This window comes from Pleurodeles waltl, chromosome 8, assembly GCF_031143425.1.
Source record: "Pleurodeles waltl isolate 20211129_DDA chromosome 8, aPleWal1.hap1.20221129, whole genome shotgun sequence".
NCBI lineage: Eukaryota > Metazoa > Chordata > Amphibia > Caudata > Salamandridae > Pleurodeles > Pleurodeles waltl.
Window position 1 is genome coordinate 355,310,530 of NC_090447.1, and position 16,093 is coordinate 355,326,622.

Below are 16,093 nucleotides of genomic sequence, written 5' to 3' on the forward strand. Positions count from 1 at the left end.
GCACCAAAATATAAATATGGAGTTAAGTTTGCCCCGGATTTGCGTAAAAAAATGACACAAATCCAGTGCAAACAGGGTATAAATATGCCCCTTAATGTAGACACGGAAAGACAATTTCATCTTTGGTGGACATTCATGGTGCCCAAATTTACTGCCAGAAGTTTCCAAGTTCTGAAGGAATTCTGCATCAAATCATTAAGAATACAGAGCACTGTGGTAGAGAATACTCTGGAGAAGAAGCAAACAGTTGGTGGATTTTTAACCACAACCATGACAGTGTGTGTAAGTCCGTCAAGATGACGTACTGAAAATGCCCCAATAAAACACAATTTTAATGGATACACGGCCTAACACACCAGTCTAAACACTCCAGATATTGATACTTTTTATCAAACTGACTGAAAATAATATGCTACAATGATGCAAGGCAAATGCCTTTGAAGTTTTCGGCGGCCGTTTTCTATGGCACTATTACAGGATTCTGTTACCTTGATGAAGAGTGCAGAAAGAAAAAACATGCTCATTTGTTCAAAAAGCGTAATGGGAAATAAAAACACAAATGCTGTGGAAAGCATAATACTCTCTGTTCATTAATGCTGATGCACAACCTATCTAGGTAAATCATGAATGAGGAAAAATAGCCGTTTTCACAGTGAGGAATGAATGCATCTTTTGCCAAACCAGGCATCTTATCACTGCGGTAATCATGTGGCCACCTCAAACAATGTCATTATCTGGACTTCGTTGTTTTTTGCTAGGCGATAGATCCCTCCCCAAATCTGAAAACATTTGCATAACTCCTTTGTAAGTTCAAATTCAACTGGTGTATATATAAAGCCTACATCTGCCACAGAGATCAGAAGATCTCAAGGTCCATATAAAGGTTTCCAGGGATCCAGAAAAATGCTGTGTGTTTTCAGCACCCAGAAAATTGCTGACCTTATGATTGGGTCAGATGTTAACTGTCATTTCAGGATTAGCAGTTATTGTTGTATCTGGAGTGCAAGAGAAGGCCCTCAAGCCCTTGTAATGAGAGGGCCAGACCCTTATAATGAGTGGGCCAGAAAATGGGCCAGGGATTTCCCACCAGGTATATCAGTAACTCCTCAGGTGTGGAATATCCAGGCCATTATGTATTTGGGCCCACTAAGAAATGAGGAATATCTGGGGTAATTCTTCATTTCCCCCCGACTTTCAAGCAGAGATTTCAGCTGTATTCAGCATATTAAGGGGGTCATTCCGACCCTGGCGGTCAAAGACCGCCAGGGCCGCGAATGACGGAAGCACCGCCAACAGGCTGGCGGTGCTTCCCTGCCCATTCTGACCGCGGTGGTAAAGCCGCGGTCAGAAAACCGGGTCCGGCGGGTCCAGAATGACCCCATAAGTCTCCTTGTGAAAGTAGAATTCTTTTGTTCCAGACCTCATTGGAATTAAGAGGCTACTCATAATGAGGACCTAGAAGGAGGTAGTCCACAGATAATGGAAAGGTAGCACTGGAAGGTCATCCAAATGCATCCACCCACCCATGCATTCATCCATCCTGTACCTAATGAACAGTGGGGATAACAATGTTGCGGCGCTGATTCTCCAATGTGGTGAGTATCCACTTCGGCGCCACCATGCTGACAACATGAGGGCCATATACCCACACTGATATCATCTGCAATAACGCTGTAAGTGCAGGTTCTAGTTTTTTGTTATAGTAAAGTGTTTAACAAGGTAAATACATACAATTAAAAAAGGAAGGCTGAAAAGACATTTGTAGAAAATATAGCCCATATTTATGAAAAATGACGCACAACTGTGCTAGCTGGGTTTTTTATGATCTGAAAGTTACCCCTCTGGCTGTGCTTGCGCAGTTGTGCGTAAATATTTTTAGCACAAGCTAACGCCATTCCTTAGAGCCATCTGTGCGCCATATTTATTAAATGGCACACATTGGTGCTAAGGAATGGCTAGTGTCATGAAAAATTATACTAGCCGGGGCTGGATGGTGGTAGAAAAAATGGCACTAGGCAGGTTAGCAGCAAAATATATGCCGCCTATCAGCCTAGCGTCATTGTTTGACACACAAGCAGCCAAAAAATGACTCCTGTCTAAGTATAGACAGGAGTCATTGCTACAAAACCAATACCCGCCACTGGGGACCAGTGTTCCCAGGACCACCCCAACAGACCCAGTGCCAGCAAGGTGCCATATGTAAGTGGCCCCCAGTGGCACTTAACAGTAAAACACATATACTTACCTAAACTTACCTGGGATGGGCTCCCTCCTCCAGTAGTGTACCTGTGGTGTGGGTGGGGGTGATGCTGGGCTTGGTGTGGGTATCTATGTGCCCAAAATAGGGACACCATGGTGAAATCCATGGTGTTTCACTTTGAAAATGTGCCTGACTGCACTTTTACGCCTGGTTTGACCAGGCATTAAATTCTGACTCTAAATGGGCTTAGCATCATTTTCTGGATCTTCTATCTAGGTGAGCGTCATTGCAGCGTCAGGAGGTAAATATCATGGTAGGGGGATGGCGTCATTTTTAGGACAGGAACGCCTATCTTGCATCTCATTATCGCAATGAGGCGCAGGGTGGGTTGGTGCTCCCTAAAAATGGCGCTAACTCCAATATTTTGACACTAGACAGGTCTAGCGCCAAAATATAAATATGGAGTTAAGCTAGCGATGCTTTAGGATTTTCAAAACTTTTCATAAATATGGGCCTATGTTCCTAAGGGTGCCTCTAACGCAGCATAGGAATCATGGTGATGTAAAATCCTCAAATCCAAAAGCTTCCTTCATACTTTCAAAGGATTAGAGGCCTCGAAACTGATTTCCTGTGAAATAATATATTACAAACTTGGCAGAAGACTGTGGTGCTTATGGCAGTCAAAAACCTACGAAATTGCCAAACTCAATTAAATCTCACCCAGTAAACTGGCACTGGAAATCTTTGTAGAAACCTATCAGCCCCATTAGTGGTCAGGCCCGGACTCTAATCTTCACTGTCTTTGAAAAACAGACAGCTAACACTCCACCAATGTGAACATAAATGGCGAGCTTTCTATGCAGAAAGTGGTCTTAAAGCATACAAAACAACAAATAAAAATCTAGGAGCAAGGAATCTCTTTCGCATAATCTTGTTACATCACTGCAATTATTGGAGTCTCATCAAACCCCTGAAAAGAATTGTATTCATCTCTCTTTATTTGTTTTTTTCACCCCGTAGCTTTTCTCCTCAGACTGTTTTTCAAATAACTTCATAACTTCTGCACAGTGGTCTGAGTTTGACATCCCTGAGTTGGCCAAAGAAGAAACCTTGCTGCTAAGAACTAAATCAGGCTCTCCAGAGGATTTGTGTATTCCCAAATTAATTTGTAACTGCCATTCCGTTTTAACCCCTGCAAACATGAACCTACCTTTCGTCCCAAAAATTACTCTAAGGCCATAGCGCCTTATTTATCCTCCAGTGCAAAAAATGGTGCACGGGAGGGAGGCGGGCCTAAATAATGGTGCTAAGCCTGCTTAGCATCATTATTTAACACCTGGGTCTGGGCAGGCATTAGGGGACATGTGGACCCATTTCCATGGTCAAACACCATGGAAAGAGCCCACAGGCGCCCTCCCCAAACCCCAGGATCACCCCCACCTACACTAGAGGGACACCAGGGGATGGGGGAGCCCATACCAGGTAAGTATAGGTAAGTATTTTAGATTTGTTTTTAAGGTGCCATTGGGGGCCCTGAAATGCCACCCCCCACATGGCACTAGGTGCAATGGCCATGCCTAGGGGACCCTTGTCTCCTGTGCTGGCAATTGGGGTGGTGGGCATGACTCCTGTCTTTTATAAGGCAGGAGTCATGTGGTATGGATGGTTTTGTGCCAAGAAATGACGCTAGGCTGGTTAGAGTCATCTTTTTTTACTCTAACCAGCCTAACATTATTTTTTGGTGCAAAACCTCCTTCCCCCATACCCACACCGGGCTACCATCATTTTATTTTTACGCTAGCCCACCCTTTGCGCCAGATTGCACCATTCCATTAATATAGTCCCTGGCTGGCGTCCTGGAATGGTGCAAGCCGGCACTATACTTTTTGACGCAAAACTGTACAAACGCAGTTTTGCATCAAAAAGTATTGATATGGGCATTAGTGTCTAGACAACTGGTAGCCTATCTAGAAGTTAAAAATCTTTTAAGCCCATGGAAATGTGGATTTATAACATACAGAGGCACGGAAACTTTCCTTGCCATAGAGGAAATCCATTCAATACCTGATAAGGGAGACACAGTGGCGTTACTCTCCGCAGCCTTCGACACAGTGGATCACAATACTCTTTTGTCCCACACCAAAGGCTGCCGGATATCAGATCAGGTGTCATTATGGTTCAAGTCCTTTTTGAAGTACTGGGCTATGATAGTTCTCCTGTCCCCTCATCATTCACCAGGAACAAATGTGGGGTACCCCATGGCTCGACCTTATCGCCTACCCTTTCTAATGTCAACATTCAACTGATGGACCTGATTAGGGCACATGGCTGTGCTGGGCTTTTGTATGCTCACAACACACAAGTAATAATTCATCTCAAGAAAGGTCCTACAGACCTGGCAAAGCTACTGCAAGGTGCCAGCTAGCTACATAGATTTGGATGTATCAAATGTTCTTAAGTTGAATGCTAATAAGATCAAGTTCATATTAGTAAACTGAAGACCAGAAAGATATGTCAAAGATCTCTGCCCAAATGAGCTTGGTCAGACAACCTTTCTTAAACAAACTATAAATTCCCTAGAGATGCCCTTGGACTCCCAATTATTCTTTCATCCTCAGATAAATGCACTCAGTTTCTCCTGTTTTTACTAATTAAAGATTTTTAAGAATAGTTTTGGGATTCTTTCAACCAAGTCTACATAAACTGGTTAACACCTCGTGTATTCATTCAAAAATTAATTGTTGTAACCTTTTGTATACAGGGATCCTAGATTCAACTCTAAAACAATTGCAACTGATTGGAAACTATGCATTAAGAGTTATTTTGAACTCAGGAAAAGGGGCTGTATTTCAGCAGCACGTAGGAGCTTCCATACCAATTAGAAAATTGAATTTAAGACTTTGGGCTTGATTACAATGTGCAGAAAGTGGTCTTAAAGCATACAAAAAAACAACTAAAAATCTATAAACAAGGAATCTCTTTCACATAATATTGTTACATCACTGCAATTATTGGAGTCTCGTCACACCCCTGGAAAGAATTGTATACATCTTTACATTGTATACGTCACTCTTTCACAAATATGACATTAAAGTGGCATAGGATATAATGCACTTGTATAAAGTGGCCAGGATATCCATTATGAGACAGAGTAATCCACTCAGCAATCTCTATATTAGTTTTATGCGTTGGGTTTTTTATGATCTGAAAGTTACCCCTCTGGCTACTTATTGTTTACATTACAGGCCTAAATTAAACCTTTGGAAAAAAAAATACTCTGATGTTTGTCATCCCAAGATGTCAGAAATCTGGGATTGGAGGCAGATCACTGAGGATACGTGGACAACAGCTATTGAATAGCTTTAACATTAGATTTAAAGGTATTCCATCAAACAATGCTTTCAAGATAGTTTATAAAACCTTTTTATTCTGCTAAAGTCTGGTCACATATCTCTGTTGCCTAGTGTTACCGTTAGTACCCTTTAGCTCCAAAATGCCATGCAGGATGAACGTTGTGCTGTGTAAGTCTACAATTCATTCATTCATTCATTACCCCATTTTTACACCAATCCTATGATCAAAGAATTAAAAAATTTCAGGCAGTTGAAATGTGATCGAGGGCACCTCACTATTCCCTGTGCTGCAACTGATGTTGCACAGTCATCCTCTGTCTTGCAAAATCTTTAGAAGGACTTATAAAGGAAAATCACATCTGATTTATTGGAATTGGAGAAGTAAGAGAGCAGAGGTTATCCCAAATGGGCACAAGTATTCGTGAGCCACCATAAAAAATACTAGCACAAACCTACAACTTTGTGTCACTGATCTAAGACAACTACATATACTTGTATTTGCGATTTTATCAGGTGTATTACATTTTGGCACATCGAAAATGGAAACATCATAAACTATTCTTGGCTAATCAATAACATATATGATAAAAGCAGTGAAAAACAACACCAATCAGATCATTTTACTTGATGCACACCAGTATAAAACAACGGGCCTCACTGCTTTGACCATATTTGGTATTAAGAGCACATTGATGTTTCCATTTTCAATGTGCCAGAATTTTGATGGTGCCCATTTTCATATTCAATATACCTGTTTTTAGATGTAAATAAAAAGAAGTGAGCATTTGTCTTTTAATTTAAATAAAATATATAGCTTGTATGTGTTTGCATTGTTCACCTCCCTGAAGAAGTTCCTCGGACAAATGAAACGAAATAAAGACATTTCACTTATTGAAAGATTCATCTTTGAAACTGAATGATTGCGTGCACACCAGTTTATAATTAACTCTGTTTTCTGCATCTATTGCATCTTATACCCGGGTACTTGTTAGAGGGCACCAATGCACTTCAGACGAGTGTCCATGGAACGCGGTTCTCGTTTGGCCTTAACTACCAGTGTAAATGTTTCAATATTATACAAGACTGCTCTGGATTCCACCTTCTACAGAAAACAATTCTTGCCCCCATCTTTAGCTGACAAACGGCAGGGCTACAAAAAACATAGAAGAAAAGAAAACATATTTTTACCTGCAAAGACGTTTACTATAATCATATATATTTTTTCTGCTACAGTAATAGAGTCGCACAGGGTTAGGGAGTTCCTGCTTCTAATCGTGGTAGGGGAGGGGACGGATAGAGGCCTACCACAAAAAATAAAATAAAAAACGTATTTTACATTGGCTAAAAATGTCAAACGGGTGCCTGGGCTAACTTGGGCTAAATTCAATATTTGCTCATTCACAATTACAATTTCTTTAGGTTTCATCTCAAACGTCCTTTCAATACTTGTTTTATGGCCCAGTGGGGTGAATCCGTGCTACAGAAAGAATGTCTTTGCTATAAAAATGTGTACAGTTCTTTCTGCTCAATGTTTCATTGTGTTTGGGGTTACAGCTTTGAATTAAAGGCCTTATGATGAATAAAATATTAAATACATGACATGGAGTTCTTTTTCACTTTTTAAATGCCAATGCCTTTCATATATCAGCGCCCCTTCCATTTATTTTACTTAAACACAGAAAATCCCCAAGAAGTCGAAGACGTGCTGCAGCAGACTGGCACGTTTTCCCTTCTCTGATAAGAAGTCTACAGGTGTCCCCAGTGGCATGGCAAGTGTGCTGCGGGACCTAATGCAAGCAAGGAGATTGCGCGTCCCCCGCAACAATAAACCAGCCACTATTTAGGGTGCAGTGGGCGTCTGCAACCCTAGTCCTTGGTGTCACTGTACCTACTGCATTATTGAGAGCTACGCGCCTGAATGTCCCTGTGTGTTTAATCTGCATAGCATCAGCTTTGCTGAAAACTTGCTATACTCAGCGAAATGTTAACATTTTCATTAAAATCAGCACCTCGAAAGAGAGCGAGACTAACACATGCAAAAGAAATGTAAACTTTATTGAAAGGACCAGGGTCAAAGGAGTGGAACTGCAGAAGTTGAACAGACACTCTAAAATATGTATCTTCCTTTTAATTATGATTTCTGGTCCATCTCTGCAGCTTCTGAGGCCAGAGATGGCAAAGGACAAGCCAAAGGTACTGGCGACTCCCAAATTACGTCCTAGCTTTGTAAATCAGGAATAGTTATTGCAAATAGAGCGTGATTTCACCGAGTGTCGGGTGAGCTGCAGAACAAATGAATTAACCCACTTAGATAGGTTATGAGCTGTAACAAATGTGTTCCCTCCAGCAGCCGGCAGATGGAATCAATAGGAGACGCTGCCTTCCTCCCTGGCAGCTTGCTGGCAATTGAAAACTAGGCAAAAGAAAATATCTTGCTAGGCTTGGATTTAAATTATAGCCTTTATGCCACCGTTCAGGGGCACTGGCTTTGCTTTCAGTGTGGGTCACGTGGTTTCACTGCACGTCCTGCTGAACCTTTCATGTATAACGATAGAGGAGAGATGCTTAAAAATGCAGGCGTACACGGTGCAGGGAAACAAAGCGCACTTAGAGAAAATGTAATCAAGTGCCAGATTCCACATTTTCTTTGGGGTGGTGGGCTAATTTTTAAGGCACAATGTTATATATTTACATGAAAGTAGCCATCATAGATGATGCATCACTTTTCTTGCGCCCCCATACCGGCACCTAACGACAACATGGTTGCGTCGTATCTACAATAGGGAGCACCATGGCTGTCGTTAGCACAATAGAGTTAAAGTTTTTGACGTGATTGTGACGCTTTGCTACACTATCCCTCAAAAATGTTGACTCTAGTGCAGCAAACCATAGGGACCCATTGAACATAATTGGTGCGTCATTTTAACACCTGCTCTGAGCAAGCATTAAAAATTACGCACAAAATAAGGCAGTGAAATCTTCTAAATTTCACTGCACCATTTTTTTTGGGCCTCCCAGTGCCAGAACACACCCCTTGCATATATTATGCCTCACGCAGGCATAATGTGGCACAAGGGGTTACAAACTGGCACAATGGAAGCATTGAGCCACTTTGTAAATATGGTGTGTTGGAAATGCCTACCTAATGCTACATTTGCATTAAAAAAATGATGTTAATGTGGTGCAAGGAGGCGCAAGTGGCTTGTAAATATGCCCCAATGTTTTAAGACACAATGGGGCATATTTACTATAAGCGGCGCAGTGTGCCAGCTGTACCGAAATTGGCAGTGCCGCACTGCAACACTTTTAAAATACAGGGATGCGCCGTATTTAAAAGAATACAGCGCATCCCTGTGTTTCCCACGATGGTAATGGTGTAAGGATGGCTGCATTGTGGGGGAGATTGTTTTTGTGCAGTAAGGAATGCTTTTTTGCACAAAAGCAATCTTAAATAGGCGAGTGCTCTTTCTTTGTGTGCTGAACAATGCAGCACACATAGAAAGAGCAAAAACCAGGGAGAAATGAAAGCATTTACCTCATTGCGCCTTGCTAACACCAGGGTGGTGTTAGATTTTGGCACTTCCTCAGATTGATGAAATCTCCTAAATCTGTGGCAGCATCAAAACTCAATGAGTGTTGCTGTGGAGTACACACAGCAACGACCATTGCACACCCCTTCTGTGTAAAGTGCTGCGTGTGAAGGGGCCTTATTTACAAGGTGGTGTTAAGCCATACAAAGTGGCTTAATGCTGCATTGTAAATAGCACGCAGTGCACAGCACCATCGGAGAATCATAAAAAGTGACGCTCTGGTAGAGGTAGAAGCTTGTAAATATGCCTCAATGTTTGAAGCCAGAGACTTTGTATGAAGTGGCCACCCACGAAGTGATGTTAAATTACTTTTAAGATCAAATCTGTTTATTGTTTTATAGAAATATAAACATACAAAACACCACTCATCGCGGGACACAAGATGAAATATATCAGCACAGAAGCCATGTCGTATCTTCATACAAAGGTCCCTCTCGTAAATCCCAGAACCAAGCTCAGGGGAACCACCCAGTCAGGCCTCTCCTTGCTGAGCCATGCGCCCACTGGCAATCTCCAATAGTCATCCAGGGTATCAGTCCCGCAGATGAGAACCACATAAACATATAAATAAAAACACATCAACAATGCTTCCCTCCGAGAATCCATGTCATCCTTCTGTCTCTCTCCTCCTCTACCCCTTGCATCGTCCAAGCCCACTCCCCCTCCAGCAACCTCCCCCATAGCCCTCCAACCAAGAATTCAAATCAGCCTCAAAACTTTCAGGTAGGTCGGGCATGTCAGCTCAGTAAATTCTGCAGAAAGAAGCCGAAGAAACGGCTTCCACAAGGCGCCCAGATCTCCTGCCCGCTGCTGGGAGGCTAATGTAAGTTTCTCCATAGCAAGGATAAACCACAGCTTCTGGAGCCATGAGACATGCGTCGGGACCCTATCTGTACCCCAGAGAGCTAGAATCAGCTGCAGCGCTGCATTAAGTCCTAGGGCCATCTGCCTCCCTTTTAGAGATCTTAAAGGAAAAGTGAGAGGATTGGGCAGCCCCAATAAAATGTACGATGGGAATCTCGGGATCTTAACCTGGAACGCTGCATCAATATCATCTAGAATGTTTTCCCAGTAACGATGTAACTTGGGGCAATGCCGGAGCAGATGCACCAGTGTGCCTGAAGCTCCACACTCTCTCCAGCAAAGGTCCGACTTATCATGATCCCATGCATGCAACCGTGCTGGAGTGTAGTACCAGTAAGAGGCGACTTTATATGATGTCTCTGTCCCTGCTGCAATATATGCTGTGTGGTGTATTCTATAGAATATACTGTCCCATTCCTCATCTGAGAATTCTCTCTCCAGGTCCCTCTCCCATCTCAACTGACCCTTTGACTTAGGCGGGTGGCTTTCCCCTTGCAGAAGGCGATAGAGTTCTGAGATAATTCTCCTATCATCCTTCTTCAGGAACAGCCATTTCTCAAATGGCGTAAGAGGCCTATCTATTAGAGCACTGTTAGCTGGCAAGAGAGCCCAGTGCCGAACCTGATAATACATCTGCCTATCCGCCTCCACTAGGCCATAAGCCTCTCTCCTCCGGTCAAAGGACAACCCCCCTTGTTCATCGAAAAGGCTTCCCACCCTCTTACAACCCCCCTCGTACCAACGTCTCAGGCCTTCCAGACGGAGTCCAGGCTCGAAGTCAGGGTTCGCACCTATGGGGGTCATCGGGGACAGGAAATAAGTCAGCCCTAAACGGCAAGCCACTGTATCCCATACGCATAGCGTTGTTCCGGTAATCGGGGACGTATAAAGAACCCCAGCCCTATGCCTGCGACGGAGCCAAGGCTCCTTCCATATGTGAGAGCCTGCCACCACCTGATCCATAGGACACCAATGTGAGTGGGCGACTCCACTCCACAAGAAAGCGCAGCTGTGCTGCCTGAAAATATCTGAGAAGACACGGAATCGCCAGTCCCCCACTGCTCTTGGGGCGGTATAAAACCTGCCGTGATAGACGCGCCGGTTGACCCGCCCATATAAATCTCAGGACCGCCGATGGTAGGGTGGCAATCGTCCGGGAAGGTGGGGTCAATGGGAGCACCTGAAATATATACAGTATTCACGGCAGAACTTTCATCTTGACTGCAGCCACCCTACCCAACCAAGACAGCTTATGTCTCCCCCACAACTCCAGATCCCGCTGTATATTGCGTACCAGCTTTGTGTAGTTCAGGCTAGCCGTTTTTGCGGCAGACGTCGCTAACTCAACCCCAAGGTAGGAAAGACGCGAGGACGACCAAATAAAAGAATATCGAGCTCTTAAGTCCTCCTCATGATCAGAGCTCAAAAACAGACTAAGGACCTGAGACTTCTGCATGTTCATTTTAAATCCCGAAACTTGGCTAAACTCAACTAGTTGCTCCACAACGCCGTAAACCCGTCAGGGCCAGGGGACTTCCCACTCTTTAGGCAGGAAATCGCCGATATAACTTCTTCTGGCCTTATCTGCTGGTCTAGTAACGCCGCCTCTCTCCCACCAAGAGGAGTGATTGCTATGCCCTCTAAATGAGAGTCCAGGGCCGCATCGTCCTGCTCATCCGCCGCGTATAAACCCCGGTAAACCCCCACAAAAGTCTCAGCAATCTGATCACTCGTGCAGGCCACCTCATGGGAAGGGGAACGAATCAACTTGACCACTGACGCCGCACGCTGCGCTCGCAACCTGTGCGCCAATAGCTTTCCGCATCTACTGCTCCCAATAAAGTATTTGTGCTTAAGTCGTACTACTGCGTAACCGCCCTATCCCAGTCCAGTCGCTTCAGCTGCTGCCTTGCCTTCTCTAAATCTCGCCAGATTCTAGGCGCGCCAGTAGATTCATGAGAACGCTCCAGGACAGCTATTCTCTGCTCTAACTTCTCCCTCACCTCTCTCCTCGCTCTATTATCCCTTGCAGACAATGCCATCACCTCGCCCCGCACTACTGCCTTCAACGCCTCACAGACAGTCTCCATGGAAGTGCTGCCGTCGTCATTAAGGACAGTATAATCCGCAATCGCACGCCAAAGCGACTCCACCACTATCTCACTCTGAAGCAAGGAGTCCTTAAAGCGCCAGCTCGGAGTACCAACGTGACCTCCCTCCATGGCCAATTCAACAGAAATAGGGGCATGATCAGTCAAGGCCCTGGGCTCGATCGTAGCCTCTCTGACCCGGGACATAAACTCATGTGAGGCCAAGAAAAGATCGAGCCGTGCGTAAGTCTTGGTCGCGGCTGATTAGAAGGAATAATCTCGGAGTGTGGGATGCGACTTCCTCCATACATCCTCCAACCCACACTCAGGTAACCATTGACGTCCCATCTCCGACAATGCCCCAGTCTGCCCAAAGCGTTGGCCCGAGCGGTCAAGCTCATTGTCCATCACCAGATTAAAGTCTCCCCCTATCAGAATGGCGCTTTCTGGTGAACTAAGTATAGGGGAAATTGACTGTCTCAGGAAAGCCTCCTGCTGGGAATTCGGAGCATAAAGGGAAGCAATGGTGAAAGAGAAAGCCCCAAGCCTTATTCTAATAGCCAGGAACCTACCTGGGACTTCATCTACCTTCCCAACTACCTCCCCAGCAAAAGTCCTCGAGAGCAATATTGCCACCCCCGCATGTTTCGTAGTTGCTGAGGACCAAAGCTGCCTAGGGAACCATCTTGAGCGCATGCCAAATGTGGCTCCCTGATTTCTCTAGACCTGACAGAATCGCTAACCGCTTGGTTGGGTTGTTAAGCCCACGAACATTCAAACTTAAACATTTAACTATCATATCATCACAGGGAGAGAGTTGCTCAGGGGAGGAGAGCACAGGGCCGGTCCGCCAGTAACACTCATAAACCGGACTCCCAAGGAAGCAACAGACAACAAATGCGCACAACAGGTGCTCACAACAAAAAAGTCCTCTTGCACTCATCTCCAAAGAGGAAAAAGTCTCAGCTGGGCCGTGAAACCCCCTCAAATTCACCAGCCAAGTCCATCCACCCCGCCGCCCAGGCCCCTCCTCGACAGCCCGTAGGCCTGCGAATAAGCGACCCGATGCTGACCAGCCGCCCTCAGGCGCCCCACTCTTAAGTATTGGTCCCAGCTGCCACGTTGCTCACTGCCGACTGCCGCTCCGACAGTTGCTCCGATGCGGTAGGTCGCTGTCGCTTCCTCCTTTTCTCCTTTCTCCTCCAGCTCGGACGGTCCTCACCGCTCGGGCCCAGCTTCGCACCCGGGTCCTGGCCACCCTCCACCAGGCCTAGGATCCGGTTCGCCTCCGATACGGACTTCACTTGGCGGAGCTGCGCCTCCCAGCGGAAGATAAGGTGGAACTTGTGACCCCAAGAGTATGACACATCCTGTGCTCGCAAGTGTTCCGTAATAGGCTTGAATTCATGCCGCCGCTGCAAAGTCCGTGCCGAAAGGTCCTGGAATAATTGGAGCTGGTGCCCTCTAAATTGGATTTGCAGCAGATTGCGTGCCCGTTGCAGTATAGTGTCCTTGAGCCCATAATTATGGACGCATGCCAGGATATCCGGAGGGCGATCTCCATCACCTCGAGCCCGACCCACCCGATGCACTCTATCAAGTGTAATCTCTCGGGACTCCTCCAGGCCCAGAACTGAATGGAACAGCTCCACCACAAATTCTCTGATGTCCTCCTTCTCAGCCCCCGACGGCACTCCTCTAATACGGATGTTATGCCTGCGTGACCGGTTCTCTAAGTCCTCCACCGCAAGCTAAAGGAGATCCTGTTGCTCCCTCAAGCGAATGCATTCTTGTTAGAGATCCGCCACCTCCTCTCCACGGGAGATCTCACCATCCTCAACCTGTGCCACTCGCTCGCCCAGGGAGGTGACCTCTGCTCTCACCTCTTTCACCTTGTGGGAGATGTCCCTTCGGAGCTCTTGCAGATCACTCCGGAGCGAGTCGAACAGGGAGGCAAGAAAGCCCCTCGTAACCGGAGACCCTCATCCTCCTCTACCTCACCCCTGCCTCCGGAGACCTCGCAGCCGGGGGCCTCTCAGGAGCCCCTCCAGGCACTGGGCGAGCCCTGGTGAGCATGTCTCTGACAGTCTGTTCCCGCTTGCCTTTAGCGGCCGCCATCACTCCAGCTCCCAAACTGCATCGTGCGTCCAACTCAATCGAAGTCTCCTCACATGTACGCCCAGGGGTCGGGCCACCCGAGGCCCACCGAAGTCACCAGCCACCACTGACCTCTCCACTCACAGGCAATGCACGTCACCTTTCCACCACTCCACGTGCCTCGTCTCCAACTAGGCCCACTGCGGGCCACCTGCACCGCGATCAGTGGTCCCAGGACCCCCGCGTCGTCAAGGGCCTCTCCACGCCCGGTTCAGGCCACCCAACATTACACCGGCCCACTCGTCTCCTCGACCAAGGGGCCCAGGCCCCAGCAGACCTCAGGGCTCTGGCGCTCAACGCCACATCCGGACCACAGTGCAGCCCCCGCCGAACACCAGCAGCGCAGCGCCCTCCTGGGCCGCCGCCGAGCCACCCCTCACGGCCGTCTGGCCACCAGGCCCGGGGCCCGGCTCGCAGCCCAAACCGCCGCAAGCTGCGCCCGCCTGCCGCAGGAGCCGGCACCAGCCACGCGGCTCCGCTCTTCTTCTCGGCGCCGCCGCAGGCGTCCCGGGCCCCCTAGGGCACCCTGCAGTCCGCAGGTGCCGGGCGCGATCTCCGGGCAGCCCAAAAGCTCCCCAACTGGGGTCGCAAGGAGATGTCGGAGGCCTAGGCGGCGGAGCACGGACAAACGCGTCCGCTCACGCTGCCATCTTTGCCACGCCCCCGTTAAATTACTTTTGCCACTGTGAAACAGGTGCTCGACTGAAAGAAGTTGAAGGTGTGAACTAAGACCTACAGCTGTTTGCAGGGACAATAAATACTGCTTGGCTCCCAATCAAGACCTTGTCTCCAGGAATGCAGAGCCTGGTATCGGCCTGGAAGACATTCAGGAAGGGCAGGGCTGATCACTGTGGTTAAGGTATACACATAGTGACATTAAGGCATATGGTGTGGGGAATTGTCATGTTTGCTAACCACTGACTTTCATAACAAGTCTGCAGGGAGCCATGCTTCGACCAGTGCCTAAATTGATCTGGTGGGGCAACCAATACTTAATTTTGGGGACTGGCACTTATTTTTCTGCATGGAACATTTACTGAGAGCAAGAAAAGGGAAAACACACATCGAGGAAAGACAGAGGAAGAGGGAGGAAGCAGGAACATAATATGAGTGAGATAAAGGGGAAGTGAGGGTCTGGCGGTGGATTAAAGAGGCCTGAATTGAATTGAAGTCTACATAGCGTTGGTATTCAGGCAGGCTGCCATTTAATTGCACCCCTCTGGGCTTCAGAGCAGAGCTTTGGGCCCTGGTACTCAATTATTTACAAATTAAGCACTGGCTTCGACTAAAGTCAGCTACCAACAAAACCTAACTCCAGAAAACACAATATAATAGTAGACTTGAGCACACAGAAAAGCGGCATATCATTTAGTGGGAAGTCTCGTGGGGCTACCAAACTGTCTCGTGAGAGTTAAGGCAGGTTCTATGATGCTTTTATGTAATCTCATGAGCGCTCATCCTCCTTTGAACACCAGGCCTCCCTCTTGGGGTCTGGCCTATGTAAACCTCATTGCAGCACACGCACAGGCTTTCCAGTGTGGTTTGGAGGTAGCTGGCTTACCCACTGAATGGGGACTCTTGCAAATGACTCTGTGAAACATCCTGAGGAACCTAAAGGAAAGACACACCCTTTTTTTACTAGCAGTAGTTGTAAGGTGGCACCCATTGACATAAGCTTAATATTCTGTGCATCTATGCTATTTGTATATATAACTGAGAATTGTGCATTAGAGCGCCATGGTCATGGTACATAATGCAACACAAGCGCCCTGAATGGCAAGACCTCGCCCTGAGATTGCCCTATTTTGGAGAGTGTAAGGAGCAAACGGCCATGGTCAC